The sequence below is a fragment of the Spermophilus citellus genome (assembly GCF_964194105.1).
Source record: "Spermophilus citellus genome assembly, chromosome: 9".
NCBI classification, from domain to species: Eukaryota; Metazoa; Chordata; class Mammalia; order Rodentia; family Sciuridae; genus Spermophilus; species Spermophilus citellus.
The window spans coordinates 51,365,048-51,381,789 of NC_138191.1; the positions used below are offsets into that span (position 1 = coordinate 51,365,048).

Below are 16,742 nucleotides of genomic sequence, written 5' to 3' on the forward strand. Positions count from 1 at the left end.
TTAAAATTCATTCTCTCTCTCTCTCTCTGTCTCAAAAAAAAAAGCAAAAAACAAAAAACTGGGGAGTTGGAGCCCCCACTGTTCTTACTGTGTTGTAGTCCACTTCTTTTTTTACATTCCAGTAATATCTGTTTTACACATGTGGGTGCTCGGGTGTCCGGCACATTTATGTGTACAATTTCTGTCTCATGTTGCTGAATTGACCCCTTTATCATGGTGTGATCACCTTGTCTCTTTTTATTGTGTTAATCTGTAGTCTATTTTATCTGACAGGAGTCTAGCCATTCCTGCTCTAGGTTGGTTTTCTTCCTGTGGAATATCTTTTCCATCCCTTCACTGTCACTCTGTGTGTGTCCTGAGGTGAAATGACTTTCCTTTGGACAGCAGGTAAATGAGTACATTAAAAAAAGAAAATCCATTCAGTCACTTTATATCTTAAAATTGGGGAGTTTATTTTCTTTACATTCAAGGTTTTTTATTGAAAGATACAGAATTATTTCTGACCGGTCTTGTTTAAGTTTCTTTTTCTGATTTCTCTTTAGATCTTTTTCTCTGTTTTCCTCCCTTCCTCTCTAGTCTGTTTCTGTGGGTTGGTGTTTTCTTCTGGGATAAATTTGGATTTCCTTCTTTGTCATTTGTGAACATGCCATCATTTTTTTTTCTCTTTGGGCTTCCTCTGGGATTTAGAAAATTTTTACCAAAGAGCGTTTTAAGCTGAACAGAACCTCCCTCTGCTCTGATACCAGTACTCTGGATTCCATCTTTTTCCTTGTAACTTGTGATTTGGTTGCCTTGGTTTCCTTCTCTTGGTTTTGTGCATCCCTTAACCTCTTACTTTGGCCATGCTTAACACTCACTATTTTGTTTTTAACTTTCCTATTACTCATTTGAAAGCTTAAATATTCCTGTTAAGTAAGCCAGGCACACTGCTGTATGCATGTAATCCCTCAGGAAACTGAGGCAAAGGATTGCAAACTGAAAGCTATCCTCAGCAACTTAGCAAGGGCCTAAACAATCTAGTGAGACCTTGTCTCAAAATAAAATGTAAAAAGGGCTGACTTCCCATTAGATCCAACACCTTCAAGAGCCTGTACTCTCACCTGAGGCCTGCACTGGAAGATATGCTGTGTTCCCTTCCTGCAGAAAGCTGGCTGTGAGATACACCAAGAAACCACACAGCACAGAAACAATTTTGAAATGCAAGGGAAGGCCAGTTCTGAGATCTTACGAGTGCTGCTTCCACACTGGAAGGAAAGAGTGAGTGTGTGTTTTTATTTTTCTATTTGGGATACACAAAGGCTTTTCCATAGAATATGATTCACCAAATAAAGCAATGGGTGGGCTGTCCCAGCCCGACAGGTAAGACCCAAAGCCAGAGCTACAGAGCAGTCTCTACATCTCCATCACATTTCCCTTCTCTGAACTCTCAAGAACTCTGGTGAGGAAGGTCAGCAGGACTCTTCAGGGGTAATAGAATAAGTTAGGGATGGTGCATACACACATATAGAGATAGGTAATATGTGTTAGTTTTTGTTTGTAGCTGAGGATTTAGTTTAGTTGGCCTCTGAATGAAAGCCCTTCCTGTGTCAAGGAATTCCCCACCCAACATGGGAGTCTCCAAGTAAGGCAGGGTCCACCATGAGTTGATAGGGATGAAAAAGTCAAATGTATTTTTCTGCCTCCTGATATGGTTTGGGGTTAATGCCTAAGGTGTTACCAGTGCCCCCAATGTGCTATGTCACCTGGAAGCAGGTCCTAATCAGGATGTCTGTGGGGGTTCCAAGCTGTGGTCCAGGCTAGCTGTAAGGATGGCCTTAAACTAAAAATGGCCTAAGCCTAAGTAATTCCAGTTGAAAATGAACCTGCAGGTCCACCAGGCACAGCCTCCAAAGCCCTCTAGTATGAATCAGGCACAGCCTGATAAAGACAAGTCTCTGTCCACAACCCAGTGGAAACTCAGAGTGCAGTCATGGTCATTTGCCTTCACCCTGATGGGAGTCAGAGGTGAGAGGTCAGGGCAGAAATTGTCAAACCAGAGGTTGTGACCAGGGAATGTAAGATGTCACTAAGAAACACAGTAATAGCTGATAGGGACTGAAAAGGTGAGCAGAGCCCCAACATTTAGTAGAAATGATGGAGCAAGTGAACAGACATTCAACCAGCTACAATCATGGCAAGATGCTGGAGAGCCTGATGAGTTCCTGTACTAATATCCCAACTCTTGTCATTATCTGCCTGATCCTCACATTCATCCTCACTGCTCTCAAACTCTGCAGCCACATCTTGACCCTGGTGAGAATGGTGATTTCGTCTTAAGATTGTCTCCTCAACCAGATGTCACATCCAGCCCAGGAGGAGCCTCCATCAGTTCCTGTCCTGATCACTGTGGTCTGAATGAGTGAGCATCTGCTGGACTTCAACCCTAAGACTTGAGACTCTAAACCTGGCACTTGAGCTGAGCATGCAGAGGGAATGTCTGTAATGAGTCTGGCATGATTAAGTGTTTGCTGTGCTCAGAGTTAACTTAGAATTTTTAGTTTTGAATTGATTATGTGTATTGCAGTGCCCAACATTAAGGATTATCATTTTCTTGATTAAGAACCTATACAATGAAGTTGTATTGAGTGATTTCAGTGAATAAAGCATTGAAAAATGCATTAGTGTGTGGATATGATTTATTTCTCCCCTCCACTACAGATGTCACACCTTCGCCCATCCCAACACTAGCCAGGTTCCCTTGGTCCCTGCCCACTTCCACAGCATTTTCCTAACTTTGCCAATAATCTTGTGGGCTTTACAACATGCTTACTGTACATTCTCTCTTTAGTTTTTGATACTAAGTTTTTAGTTTTTGATACTAAGAACTGCGGTTGCCAGTCACAGTGGCTCATGCTTGTAATCCCAGTGGATTAGGAGGCTGAGATAGGAAGATCATGATTCAAAACAGCCTCAGCAATGACAAGGCACTAAGCTCATCAGGGAGTTCCTATCCCTAAAATATATTCACAATTTTGGCTGGGGATGTGGCTCAGTGGTCAAGTGCCCCTGAGTTTAATCCCTGGTACCAACCACAAAACAAATGATTGTTGATGTGTGAAAATATGGAGGGTTCAAGTGACCTAGAGAGTAAACACATATGTGAAAATTATACTCCCTAGCCAAAGGCCAAGTACAGCCTTCATTCAGTATTCACAGTGAATTGATTCCAGAACTCCCCCGCCCTTTGTATACCAAACTCTGCACATGTTCAAGGTCCAGGTATAAATTATGCACTGTTTGAATATAACTTATGCAATCCTCCTGTGTGCTTTAAATCATCTTGAGGTTCCTTATCATATTTAACACAATGGGAATATTATATAGCAGTTTACACTGTGCAGTTTGGAGAATAATGACAAGAAAAAATACTCTACACATTAAGCACAGAGAAATTTATTTTCAACCATGTTCAATCCAAGGTTGATTGAGTCCAAAGATCCAGACCCTACAGCCTCAGAGCCCAGATGAGAGACACAATAGCACAGAAGTGTGAGCAGAGGTAGAAGCAAACAAAGACATCGGATACAGAAGATGACCAAAGAACCAGGAAGAGCAGCCGGGAGAATAAGATGCACCACAGCTCTGACATCTGCTTGGTGTCAGCACAAAAAGACCTACACCCCTAGGGACAACAAGGGCATTTCTGAGAGACAAATAAGACTAGCAAAATGCACCTGGTAAATTTCATTCAGTGCCTAGGTTTCAATAATGAAGTGTACTGTGTCTCTATTAATTTTTTAATGAAAAAGTTCAATGTTTCATCTTACCTCAAAGCAATAAGCTTCAGAAATCAGGAACTGAACTAATAGGAAAGGCCTAATTGCCCAACATGTTGTATAATTAAACTATTCATTTCCTATAACTTGTATTTACTGAGTTAAAAAAAATGTTAGAACTGTGGCTCACTGGTTTAGTGTCCTTGAGTTCTACTCCTGGTACCAAAGGGGAGGGGGAAGAGGAGAAAAAGAAAAAGTAACTTGGGTATCTTGTTCTTTTGCTGAATAAAATTTTGGGGTGGGTAATTTTTAAAAAGGTGGATTGCAGTGGACACAGTGGCACAACCTCTAATTCCACCAACTCAGGAGCTGAGGCAAGAGGATTGCAATATCACAGACATTCTGAGCAAGTTAGGGATAACCCCTCTCAAAATAAAAAAAATAAAATAAAATGTACTAGGAATGTGGCTCAGTGTTAAAGTAGCCCTGGGTTCAATCCCCAGTCCCTCCACAATAGAGGGAGTTTGGATATGCTTCAGTGTGTAACAGGGGTTTGCTTGATGCTTTCACTAAATCCCTTGTGGCTTTGAATCTTACATATTTTTTTTTTCTTTCCCCCAAGTCTTCTCCCTAACTTCCTCCAAAAACAAACAAACAAACAAACAAACAAACAAACAAAAACAAACGAGTAACCCAATCAGCAAATGGGCCAAGGACCTGAACAGGCACTTCTCAGAAGAGGATATACAATCAATCAACAAACATATGAAAAGATGTTCATCATCTCTAGCAATCAGAGAAATGCAAATCAAAACTAAGATATCATCTCACTCCAAACAGAATGGCAGCTATTATGAAGACAAACAACAATAAGTGTTGGCTAGGATGTGGGGATAAAGGCACACTCATATATTGCTGGTGGTACTGCAAATTGGTGCAGCCAATACGGAAAGCAGTATGGAGATTCCTTGGAAATCTGGGAATGGAATTACCATTTGACAAAGCTATTATTCTCGTCAGACTATACCCAAAGTACTTAAAAACAGAATCCTACAGGGACACAGCCACATCAATGTTTATAGCAGCACAATTCACAATAGCTGAACTGTGGAGCCAACTTAGATGTCCTTCATAAGATGAATGGATAAAAAAATGTAGATTATATACACAATGGAATTTTACTCAGCATTAAAAGAGAATAAAATCATGGCATTTACAGGTAAATGGATGACATTGGAGAAGATAATGCTAAGTGAAGTTAGAAAATCCCCCCCCCAAAAAAAAAAACAAATGCCATATATTTTCTCAGCTTTAAGAAGGCTGACTCATAGTGGGGTATGGAGGGGGACAATAGGAAGAATAGATGAATTCTAGATAGGGCAGAGGAGTGGGAGGGAAAATAAGGGCGCAGGGGATTAGCAAGGACGGTGGAATGTAATGGACATCATTACACAAATACATGTATGAAGAGAAGAATTGGTGTCAACATACTTTATATACAACCAGAGATATAAAATATTGTGCTGTATACGTGTAATAAGAATTTTAATGCATTCTGATGTCATTTATTTTTTTAAAATCAAGCAAAAAATATAACAACCTATTCCTCTAATAGGGAGAATGACAGCCCTTGAAACAGAAGACCCTCTGTTTTTTTTTTTTTTCTACCAAAATAGTAAACATTCCCTTTCCTTTTTCTCAAAACTGTGTCCTCATTATTACATTAGCTTCAGGGATGAGAACAAAGCATTTGAAAACAAGTTCTTTAGTGGTATAGGGCAACTGAGCTCAAAACAGAACCTTTAGAGGGTCTACACTCAGACAGTCTTCCCTAGTGAGCTGCAGCCAAGGAGTGGTAGCACATGCCTGCAAACCCAACAACACCAGAGGCTGAGGCAGGAGAAGCACAAGTGGGAGGCCAGCCTCAGCAAGTTAGCAAGATCCTGCCTCAAAATAAAAAGAAAAGGAGGTGGAGATGTAGCTCGGTGGTAGAGCACCACTGGGTTCAGTCCCCAGTACCAAAAAAGAAACACAAGATTGTGGCACATAGTTTGTGATGCAAAGAGAATATCACATTTCTATCTCTTCAAATGACCAGAGGTCTGCACTTAGGGTCTCTACATGCAGTTTCCCTTCATTGCAATAGTTTTGATTTCTGCTTTGGTTTAGATCATATGAAACTTCTTTCCTTCTGTTTTTCTTTTCCTTTTTCTGTTGTATTTTTTGTTTTGTTTTGGTTTTGGTTCTGGGGATCCAATCCAGGTGCACTACACCACATAGCTACATCTCCTTTTTATTTATATATTTTCAGTTTGAGACTGGGTCTCAATAAGTGGCTTAGGGTCTCATTAAATTGCTGAAGCAATTTAATCCTTGCTTAAGCAATTTGATCGTCCTGCCTCAGCCCCAAGTCCTTGGAATTACAGATACGTGCCACCACACTGTGCTAAATTTCTTTATTTCCCCTTTGCAAATATGTGTGGGTGTGTTTTACCAGGTATTGAAGCCCAGGGATGATCTGTTGCAGCTACATCCCAGGCATTTTCATTTTGTATTTTCAGAGTGTCTTGTTAAATAGCCAAGGGTGTTGCTTGAACTCTTAATCCACCTGCCTTCGCCTCCCAGGAAGCTGGGATTACAGGTGCAGGTCACCAAACCTGGAATGACACAATATTTTTATACTCTGGACTCTATTCTGATCTATTTCTTTCCCAGTACTCCACTCCAAAGTGGCACGCTGTCACATGTACAAGATACACATGACAATCGGGCCTCATCTCAAAGTTAGCATTTTCCATCTCTTACTTGCAAATGTTCTCAAATACTATATGTGGCTTTTAGCATTGCTTACATTTAAACGAAGCATGTTGGTACCGGTCTGTAATCCAGCTATTCAAAAGGCTGCAGCAGGATGATGATGAGTTTGAGACTAGTATGGAGAACAAAGTGAGATCCTGTCTCAGCATAAGACAGGGATGGGAACCAGATGTGGTGGGCCATGATTGTAATCCCAGTGGTTTAGGAAGCTGAGGCAGAAAGGATCACAAGTTCAAGCCAGTCTCAGCAACTTAACAAGGCCATTATCAGCTTAGTGAGACCTTGCCTCAATAAAAATTGAAAAGAGCTTGGGATGTGGCTCAGTGGTTAAGTACCCTGAGTTCAAACACCAGTACCAAAAAAAAGAAGATGAAGAATAGGGAAGAGAAACAGGGGTAGAAGGAGAATAAAGAGGAGGAGGAGGAAAAAGAGAAAGAAAACAACAACAACTTAGGGCAAATGGACAACCCTGAGCTAAGGCAGAGTCCACTCACAAGCTGCCCATTCCCTCTACTGGGCACAATGACATCTAGCTCTAGAACCCAGCAGTAGAAAGTCACTTGATAGGAAAGGGGACACACTGGGACCAAGCCTGCCCCCTATTGGCTCTTTTGACACTGATTTTTAGGTGGTTCTTGCTTCAGATTACACTTTTCTGTGATTGGCGCTGAATGTGGAGAGTAGCCATGAAAATTAATTCAAAACCAATCTCCCCGAACGCCAAAAGTGATTTTCTGTTTGTTTGTTCTTATTATTGGAAGGTGTGTAGGGGCTGGTGGTGCACCTGGTTAGAGGCATCTTGGAAGGCAATGGGGAGACAAAACTAGAAAACTGGACCCTACTTGTTGGTGAATCTAGCTTTCCTGCTGGGTGTTTTTTCTTCCTGGACTAGAGCTCCTGTGACCCCTGGTGCAAGCAGAGCCTGGCTGCATGTGGCCTCTGGGAACTGAGGGCCTCAACTCCCCCAACTCCCCCAAAGGCCAGTCTTACTACCCTTGCCACTGTAGGTTTCTTCCCTGTCCAGGAGGAGCTTTACTCCTCTTTGTGTTGCAAAAGAGCAACCTCCAGTCAAGTTGCCCAGGGCCACCTCCATGGTCTGCCAAGCTGTTAATGGTCACTCAAGTGCAAGCCAGTCTTTTTCACCTTGGTGGCAATGATTCCTCTGATGCTGTCTCTGTTTCTTGTTAATTCCCTCTAGAGAGCATGATCCTCTCAACAGCCTTCTGGAAATGGAAACAGACCTCAGGCCATCTTCCAACCCTGCCCAAGCCTGCCAATTGCCACTTAGCAAGCCCTGACTGGGGCCACCTCTCCAGCCCCAACTCCCTGCTCTCCCCTAGTTCCAGGTGATGAGTGGACTCCTATGTGCCTTCTGTGGGCACCTCCCAGCCAAACATTCTGGTCATCCCCCCACACCTTTGTTCACTCCAGTGGCTTGGGTCATAATATTATCCTAAGAGTCATGACAAGGTATCAGACTGAAAGACTGTAGGATAGAAAGGACAGGACTCTTTGGATTTAGAAAAAGCCTTGGAAAAACAAAAGCTATGGAGAAGATTCAGGAAAACTGCTGGGGAGGAAAGTTGAATTGTGTTCTGGTTGGGATGGCACCTACCTGGGTTATGGAAACCCAGCTCAAAGAAGTCATTGTCAGAGGACCCTAGCAGCCAGAAAGGGCTTCTGAAACTGCCTTTTGTCAATAGTTATCTAGGATTTAAAACATGCAAATTAACAGAATATATATGCACACACACACTCTCAGGCACAGAAATATATCCATTTGATGGATTAATCCACTGATTGGATTATAGCTCTCATGATCTGATCATTTCACCTCTTGCATTAACAAAGAGGCTTTTGGAGGACAACTTATATCCAAACCATATCAGAGACACTTGCCTTTGACACATATCTTCTGCTCCCCAACTTCCCAAAGAACTCACAGTTCCCACCTCAGTGGATTATGGAGACTGGACTCTCATATTTAACATACAATGAGACCCCAACCTGGGTGACTCTCCTGAGGAGACCTATGGAGTTCCTTTTTAGAAAGTTCCTTCAGGTAGGAATAAGGCCCTGCCATTTGTCTATGTTCCCTTAATTATTTTCACCTGTGATGAGCAGGATCACCTCAGGAAGAAAGACAGGAAGGGTTTTGAAAGTCTATATTTATTAAATTCATAATTTTGATCTGATACATGTAGGTTAATATGTTTTTCTAATTACATTTTGCTTTGTTCTAAGGCCAATTTACAAGGGTTAATTCTCAGTCTAATAGGTTTTTAACAAATAATCTACAAGGCTTTTGTCTGTTTTGTGTAGGGGCACCAGGGTACTCTCTGTCTACATGTATTGCCATGTCTACATATATTTAGTACTAAAAATTGATATATGAGCTCAGAAATTAAAATTTAAAAAATGGATACAAATACTTTTGCTTCATATGATTTAAAAGGTTCAATTGAAATTTGGATGAATAAATAAAAGTCAAAATATCTTTAAAGTTACTAATGCAGAGTTTTGTTTCTAGGTGATCAAATATTTAATAAAATGGTAATGTCTATAAAGTGTCTAACATTCAATGACTCTAGGATTTTTCTTCAATGGGAAAAAAATTACGAATGCTATTCAATGCACTTGTCTTATACCTTTTCCAAAAAAAATGTAAATTTGATCAGACCTATATGAAATTAATCATGGATGTGTTTGTTAGAGACATCTGATTGGTTTACAAAGTTTAAATGTTAACTATTAAATGTAATATTAAGTAATGAAACTTTTTAAATTCCATAAGGTAAAATATTTAATCACTGTTGGTGTTTTCATATTTTGGTAAATGTAAAAAAATTCAAATTACATTATCCCCAAAACAAGGTTACTAAATGTTAAAAGTCCCAGTGGGTATAATTCTATATACAAATAGTCAACAGATTTCAACTGCATTTCAATTAGAGTACTATAAATATATTTCCTCTTGTTAAAATGGATTAATTTATCTAAATTCAGAAATTGATAAGGGTTATTTTAAGGTATAAACAAAAGGAGGGATCCATGGATCAAAAATTATTAAAAGCTTCTAAATATAAAAATATATTTAGTAAAAAACATGTTTCCAGGTAAGAAAGTCTTTGTGTGGTAAAACATAATTATAATACATCTAAGTATACAAGAGGGTCTAAGTAAGTAATGTAAACATCTATAAATAAAGGATAAATGTTAATTTTTTTTATAACTAAGTTGTTTATATATGTAATACAAATAGTTAAAAGTATTCAAGGTTATTCCCTAAGAGCAAGTATTAATGTACTGATATAAAAAAAGTTTGATTCACATATTAAAATGACAAACACTTCTTAAAATATTAATTACATTGTGTCTGTTAAATTTTATTCTCTAGAGCTACTAACTGGACAAATGAAGGTTTGTATACCTCTGGTGAAACAGCAACTGTTATTTTAGAGTATTGTTCCACATTACAGAGTCTAAAACTTGGTTGATATAAAAACATCAATAAAATTGTAGTACACTACTCTTCTTTACATATTAAGTGTGCTTGCTTACTTTGGCTTGACCCCCAAATCTCACTTTTGTGGTTTTTTTTTGGCTTGAATATGAGGCGTAACTGAAGGTTGTATGTTACTCTGAACATCTTGCATTTAGAGAGTAGAGTGTCAGCTGCTGGCCAGCAATAAAGGCTTAATTGGAGTGGCAGTGTGTGGTCTGAGAGTTATTTCAGGGTCTCGGTATCTGTATAACATTCATCCAGAGGAATTTTGCAGTCTGAGGCTCTAATTCTCCTTTTAGTTATGGCACTTTCTCCCAGGTGCAATGTAATCTCTTGAGGATTTTAAATGCTCTATGGCCAGGTACTGAGGTGCACACTTACAGTCCCAGTAACTTGGGAGGCTGAGGCAGGAGGATCAGAGATTCCAAGCCAGTCTGGTCAACATAGTCAGACCCTGTCTCAAATAAAAATATAAAAAGTGTTTGGGGGTGTAGCTAGTAGTAAACTGCCCCAGGTACATAATCCCCAGTACTACACACACACACACACACACACACACACACACTCACACACACACACACACATGTCCAGCAGCCTCATGCATGCCAAGTGATTGCCATCAGATTCAGACAACTCAAGGGAGCCAATACTGACCATGCAATGGCTTAGAATATTCCATGGTCACAGTGTCCCAGCTGATGATGGTACTGTGAAAGATTGCAGAATCAAAATGAAATTTATGTACCAAATCCTCACAAAAGTGGAGGGCAGGGGACCATGCAGGAGAAGGTCCTTGAGCTTGATAGTTTGATAATAGACTTCAGGAGGACTCTGCCAAAACCACAACATTACACCAAAAAATGGCTTCTAAACTCCTAACTTTCCAAAGAAGATCATAGGATTTCTATCATTGGCTCTCAAGAGATTAATAAAACACAAAATGGGACCTGCAACTTCCAAGAAACTCCAGGAGAGCCTTTCTTCTGCACTGCAGTGGAGTCTATTATGGTTCATTCTCAAGCACATTTCGAAACTGGTGGGCAATGATTCCGAAGACAATTAAAAACACTAATGGCTTCCACGTGGAATGTTCCAGTTGAACATCTCTCAAACAGCTGCTCTTTTAAGCCAGGTGAGGGTGGGCAATGCCTGTAATTCCAGATTCTCAGGAGTCTCAGAAAGGAGGGTGGCAAGATTCAGGCCAGACTTGGCCAATTGGCAAGCCTGTTTCAAAATAAACCAAAGCGAACTGGGCAATTGGCCCCTGGTACAATGCTGAGTACTGGAGGAGGGGAGAGTAAGATTTTAGGCTTCAAGTTGGTTTTATCAAGTTCTCTGATTACATGGGAAAAGAAAACTAAATAATCTCTGTTAAAAGTTGAAGTATTATTTCATAGGACATAACTTTCTGTATTCACTTTAAATATCTTTCATAACTCTGGTTAAATGACTTATCTTTTATAATGATTTGGGACCCCAGGTTTCATTAAGTGCTTTAAACCTTTTGAGATTATTGACTAACATTTTATGATCAAAGTCTACATTGTCATTTGACCTTGACCTAACATTGGGATGTTCTAGAGAACTCCATATTTGCTCAAGGGATTTCTAGAAGAGAGACATTAAGGCAATTAGCCTAATTTGATACGAGGGGAAGTCCTGTCAAATATGACATAACTTTTTCAAGTTACATTTATTTAGATATTTTATTAATATTTGCTTTAAAATGGCAAAAATTCATAAAAAAATCTCATATGTTTTTAGACATAATTCTGGACACTATATTAAAATGTATGCCAATCAAATCACCTTGTTAATAACTGGTTATCGTAAATTCCCAACAAATTTTTAACCATGACGATTCTAAATGTTTAGCATCAATAGTTATCATTTGGGTGGGAATGTGGCTCAAGTGGTAGCGTGCTCACCTGGCATGCACGCGGCCCTGGGTTGCATCCTCAGCATCACCTACATATAAAGATGTTGTGTCCGCCAACAATAAAAAATAAATAAATACTAAAAAATTCTCTCTCTCTCTTTCTCTCTCAGTCTCCCTCTCGCTCGCTCTCTCTCTCTCTCTAAAAAAAAAGAGTTATCATTTGGATTATTGCCCTGAACATAACTAAAATCAGATTAATTGATTAAGAAGACAAAAACCACTAATGAGTTTACTTGAACACAGGTCTATCATCTATCTATCTGTCTGTCTATCTATCTATGTATTTCTTTATTCATTTCTATATTTATTGTTGCTAGAGTTCAAACTCAGGGCCTCATGCATGCTAGGCAAATGCTCTATCTTTTCAAAATTGGAATTCAAAACAGGGTGTGGTGGTGAACACTTTTAATCCCATCTGCTGTGGTGTGAAGTGATAAATACAAGCAATAAGTTTGTCAGTTAAGGGTTCCAGATTAGTAAAAAATACAGATGATGGATATAAAATCTTCAAGAGTGAGATAAGACAATTATAAAGCAAGAACTCTCATAGGCAGGCCTGACACTCCATTTTTCTGCCTCCCATGAGAGACTGTTATAAGAGCTGTTTCTGAGAAACTGAAATGGCAGCGGTTTTCTTATTTTAAAAAATTGCATTTCTGTACTTTGTACCCCACAAATTGTACCCTACTCAGGATGCACTGGTGGACGTGGAGAGCTATATCCTGGGTTTGATGCTATTGTGGGTCTACATGACTGAAGTAGATTCTCATCCCGATGACCCCCACCCAAATTCAGGATGTGACTGTCTAGCACCTGCTTGAACCCAGGACCGTGCTCAACTGAACTGCAAAGCTAATGTGCTGGATTGCTGACTGGAAAATTTTTATCCTGCCTAGAGCCCAGAGGCCTCACTTATTAATGTTTTAATTTCTATGATTGGCTAGCTTTACATGAGGATAAGCAAGTCACTGAGTTATGGATTTTGTGCTTATAATGTGTTTGGATGGATCAGGAAGCTGCTGTCCTCTCACAGAGTTTGAGACTCTGTGGTGGGTGACAGTCCCTAGTCAGGTAAGAAAAGCTCTCTTTTGATTTGAAATTCAGACTTAGAGTACTTTCTGGAGGGACTCCCCATAACACCATCTATTCAGCAGGCTAAGGCAGAAGGATCTCAATTCAAGGCCTGTCTCAGTAATTTAGTGAGAACCTGTGTCAAAAAACAAAAAGAAAAAGAAAAACAAAAACAAAAACTTTAAAAAATGGGCTCAGAATGTAGCTCAGTGGTGTAGTTCCCCTGGGTTCAAACCTTGGTACCCAAACTGAATTCATGAAAAATTTAATTAACTAAATAATTAATTAATAAAAATGAAAAAAAAACTTAGGATGTAGCTCAGTGGTAAAGCTCTCCTGGGTCCAATCCCCAGTGTCAAAAAATAAAAAAATAAAAATACATAAATTCAGGGCCTAAATATTTTTAAAAAATGATCACCTGTACTCATAAAATTTCTGCAAAAGTCTAACTCTTCATAGAATAGTAAAGGCTGGAGCTTGGAGATGAGATACCCAAGGCCTAATGAATAGGCAAAATTGAATTTAATAGTGATTTCCTGGTGGAGTTACTCTGAGAGCAACTCCCTCCAAACTCACTTTGTTGTTCAAATGTGGCTCAATAAGTTTCAACATTGATTCCTAGTCATCTATTAATTCCCTCCAATGGTGTCTGGACCAACCAGGAAAAGTCTATCCTGGCACTGAGATAGAATCAAACCCTAACCATTATGTGATACATCCATAGAAAAAATCTTCATCCCAAGGGGGAAACATAAATGGTGCTCAAATCAACAGGCAGTAACTGTGTCAAATCCTGATGAAGGGCAAGCAAGGTTCTGGGAAGGGAAGGTCCCTGGGCAGCCCTGCCTGATGGCAGGAACTATCACAAACCAGTCAGCCCCAACTTCAGCTGTGCATAAAATCCACCCAAACCCTCACCCCCCATGTTTTCTAAGAGGACACCTGGCCAGACACCATCTATTGTCCTTGAACTGAGACCACCCTTGGTACTGAATCTGTGGAGCCAGTGATAATTGATTCTAAGCTGCCTTTGACACCCTGCCTCCCTTTGCCTCCTGGATGGGGCTCTGACTCATATTTCTTTGGGGGGTGCTGCATTCCTGCCCTATAATTTTGACCACACTTGTCCTTTGGAGAGCCACTGTCTGTTGTGACTTAGGTTGATTGTAATTTTGACCTGCCTTATGCACCAAGTCAGGGGTAATAAGAGAAGTCAGGGCTGTGGCATGAAGTCACCCTTTTAGCTGGTGACACACAGACAATCCAGAGAAACTTAAAATTAAATCAGAGTGTAGATTTCAAATATTGTAGAGCATAAAAACCAGAGACAATGTTGGATGTAGCCTTAATCCTATATAGCTGCACACACACATGAAATTAAATGTGTTTCATTTGTGGCAAGGTATTATGTGAAAAAGAAACCAAATATTACCTTAGCCAATTGTAATTATCCAACTAACATATGATTATATGATGTGAGCATGGATATTTTCCAACAAGTACCCCCAAAGACCATCATGAATTAGATGCTGTGTCTCTTAACAGCTCACATGTGACAATGTTTTTGGAAGATAAATGATTGGTTTATAGCCATAACCTAGCCAGTGAATTAATCTCTGGTGGTATTAACTGGGAGATAATGGGGGCAGGTTGGCTGTGGCTGGAGGAAGCTGACCTTGGGGTGTGAATATGGCTGTGTAGTTTGTATCTGCAAGTGGCCATCTCTCTCTCTCTTCTTTCTGGTAATGTGAGCGTCTTCCCTCTGCCCCATGCTTCTGCCATGATGTTCAGGCTCAACTTGGAGGTGCTGTGTCTGTATTGAGGCCGCTGAAACCAAGCCACCCAAATAAACATTTCCTCCTCTGTAGTTGTAGTCCTTGGGTCTTTTAGTCACAGCACCATAAAGCTGACTAAAACAAAGAGACTGAAAAAACAGAAATGCAATTGTCTAACCGCCACCCATCAAACCATTCCTTCTACATGTTCCCTGGAAGTGCTCACCTCACATGGCTCATCCAAGCATTCCATCTCTTTTTGTCTCTCCTTCCTCAATTTTAGAATTTCATTTTGCTCAGACTCTTGAAATTTTCCTTTCTTCAGTTCTTCTCCCAGGCTAAAGGCCTTGGAAAGTGCCTGGGGCAAAGGTTTTCTGGGAGATATGCCCTGGGGCAGTCCCTGATTCTGAAGGAAGGTTTCTAATGGGTAGCTTCCCTGAAGTCAAGGACACCTGCTGTCCAACCCTGTGTCTTTCTCTCCAACATCCCAAGTTGCCCGCTGCTTCCACCCTCAGTGGCTTTCAGACATTCCCAAGTCTGATGGGGCATGGTGGCCCGTGCCTGTAATCACAGCAATCAGGAGACTTGAGGAAGTGGCATGGCAAATTTGAGGCCAGCCTCAGCAACTTAGGGAGGACCTAAGCAATTTAGTGAGACTCTGCCTCCAAATAAAAGCAAAATAATAAAAAGGGATGGGGATGTGGCTCACTGGAAGAGACCCAATGGGTTTCATCCCCAGTACAAAGAGACAGAAGAAATATTGCCCTAAGTCTAGAAGACTGATTTTACCTTCCTTTGTGCTCTACCTAACTTATTGTGCTCATATTTGCTGCAAGTTAACTTGTTACTTGTGTGACTGTGGGAAACATGGTTTCCATTCTATAATCTTTGTGGATGACACTACTGTCTTCAAAAAGCTGTTTTCTCTCTGGAATTTTCAAACTATTTTTGATAATTATTTTTTCAAATAATTTTGATATGGCAAAGATCCCTGTAGAAAAGTATTTTCAAGTAATGTTTTTCTGACATTAGGGATTAAATACCTTTATATCTCACAGAAGAAACAGGAGGGTCACATATGGACAAAATTGAGTTCATGGTGGGGAGTGCATGGACAAAGTCATCGCTGACTCTCACATCTCCTGATTCTGCACTCTTGCATGACCATCAGATTCAATGAACTAATGCAAGGAAGAAAATCCCATAATGATTAAGTGGGTGGAGACTGGGGAAGGTGATCAAATACTGCTTTCTGATTGGATGGTGGTCAATCAGATGGAGGTGGGGGGTGTGGCCAGAGAGGCCCATAAAAGCTGCTGCAGAGCCAGAAGAGAAGCACAAGAGTCTTGCAGCCTAAGGAGTCACATCCTGACCTGCTGAAGCTCAGAGCACCTGCACACCTGGCCAGATCCTGTAAGTCCCTCACTGTCCTAAGAAACAGTGCCTTCCCTCCTCACCTGTGTGAATTCAGGAACAATTTTGTTCCTGTTTTTTCTCATGAACCAACTTAGGCCTTCGATTTTGCCTCTCAGTTTGGATTTCCTTTATGCTGAATATTAGGATTTCCATTTTGGTTTATGTCACTTTCAAATTCTTTTTTTTTTCTTTTTTTTTTTTTTTTTTGGACCAGGTATTGAACTCAGAAGTACCAGTATTGGACACAGGAGCACTCTACCACTGAGACACATCCCCATCCCTGTTTTGTATTTTATTTAGAGACAAGGTCTCACAGAGTTGCTTAGTACCTGCTCTTGCTGAGGCTGGCTTTGATCCCTTGATCCTCCTGTGTCAGTCTCAGAGCCCCTGGGATTATAGGTCTAGGCTCACATGCCCAACTTTTATTGATTTGTTTAATTTTTGTTTTTTAAGGTTTATATGAA

At 40.2% G+C, this 16,742-nt stretch overlaps 1 pseudogene across 1 annotated transcript in view; it reads left to right on the forward strand.

The window, feature by feature from the left end:
• The window catches only part of LOC308655491 (rho GTPase-activating protein 29-like), a 631,986-nt pseudogene that overhangs the window by 563,637 nt on the left and 51,607 nt on the right, over window positions 1-16,742 (forward strand). The gene's annotated exons all lie outside the window — the stretch shown is intronic.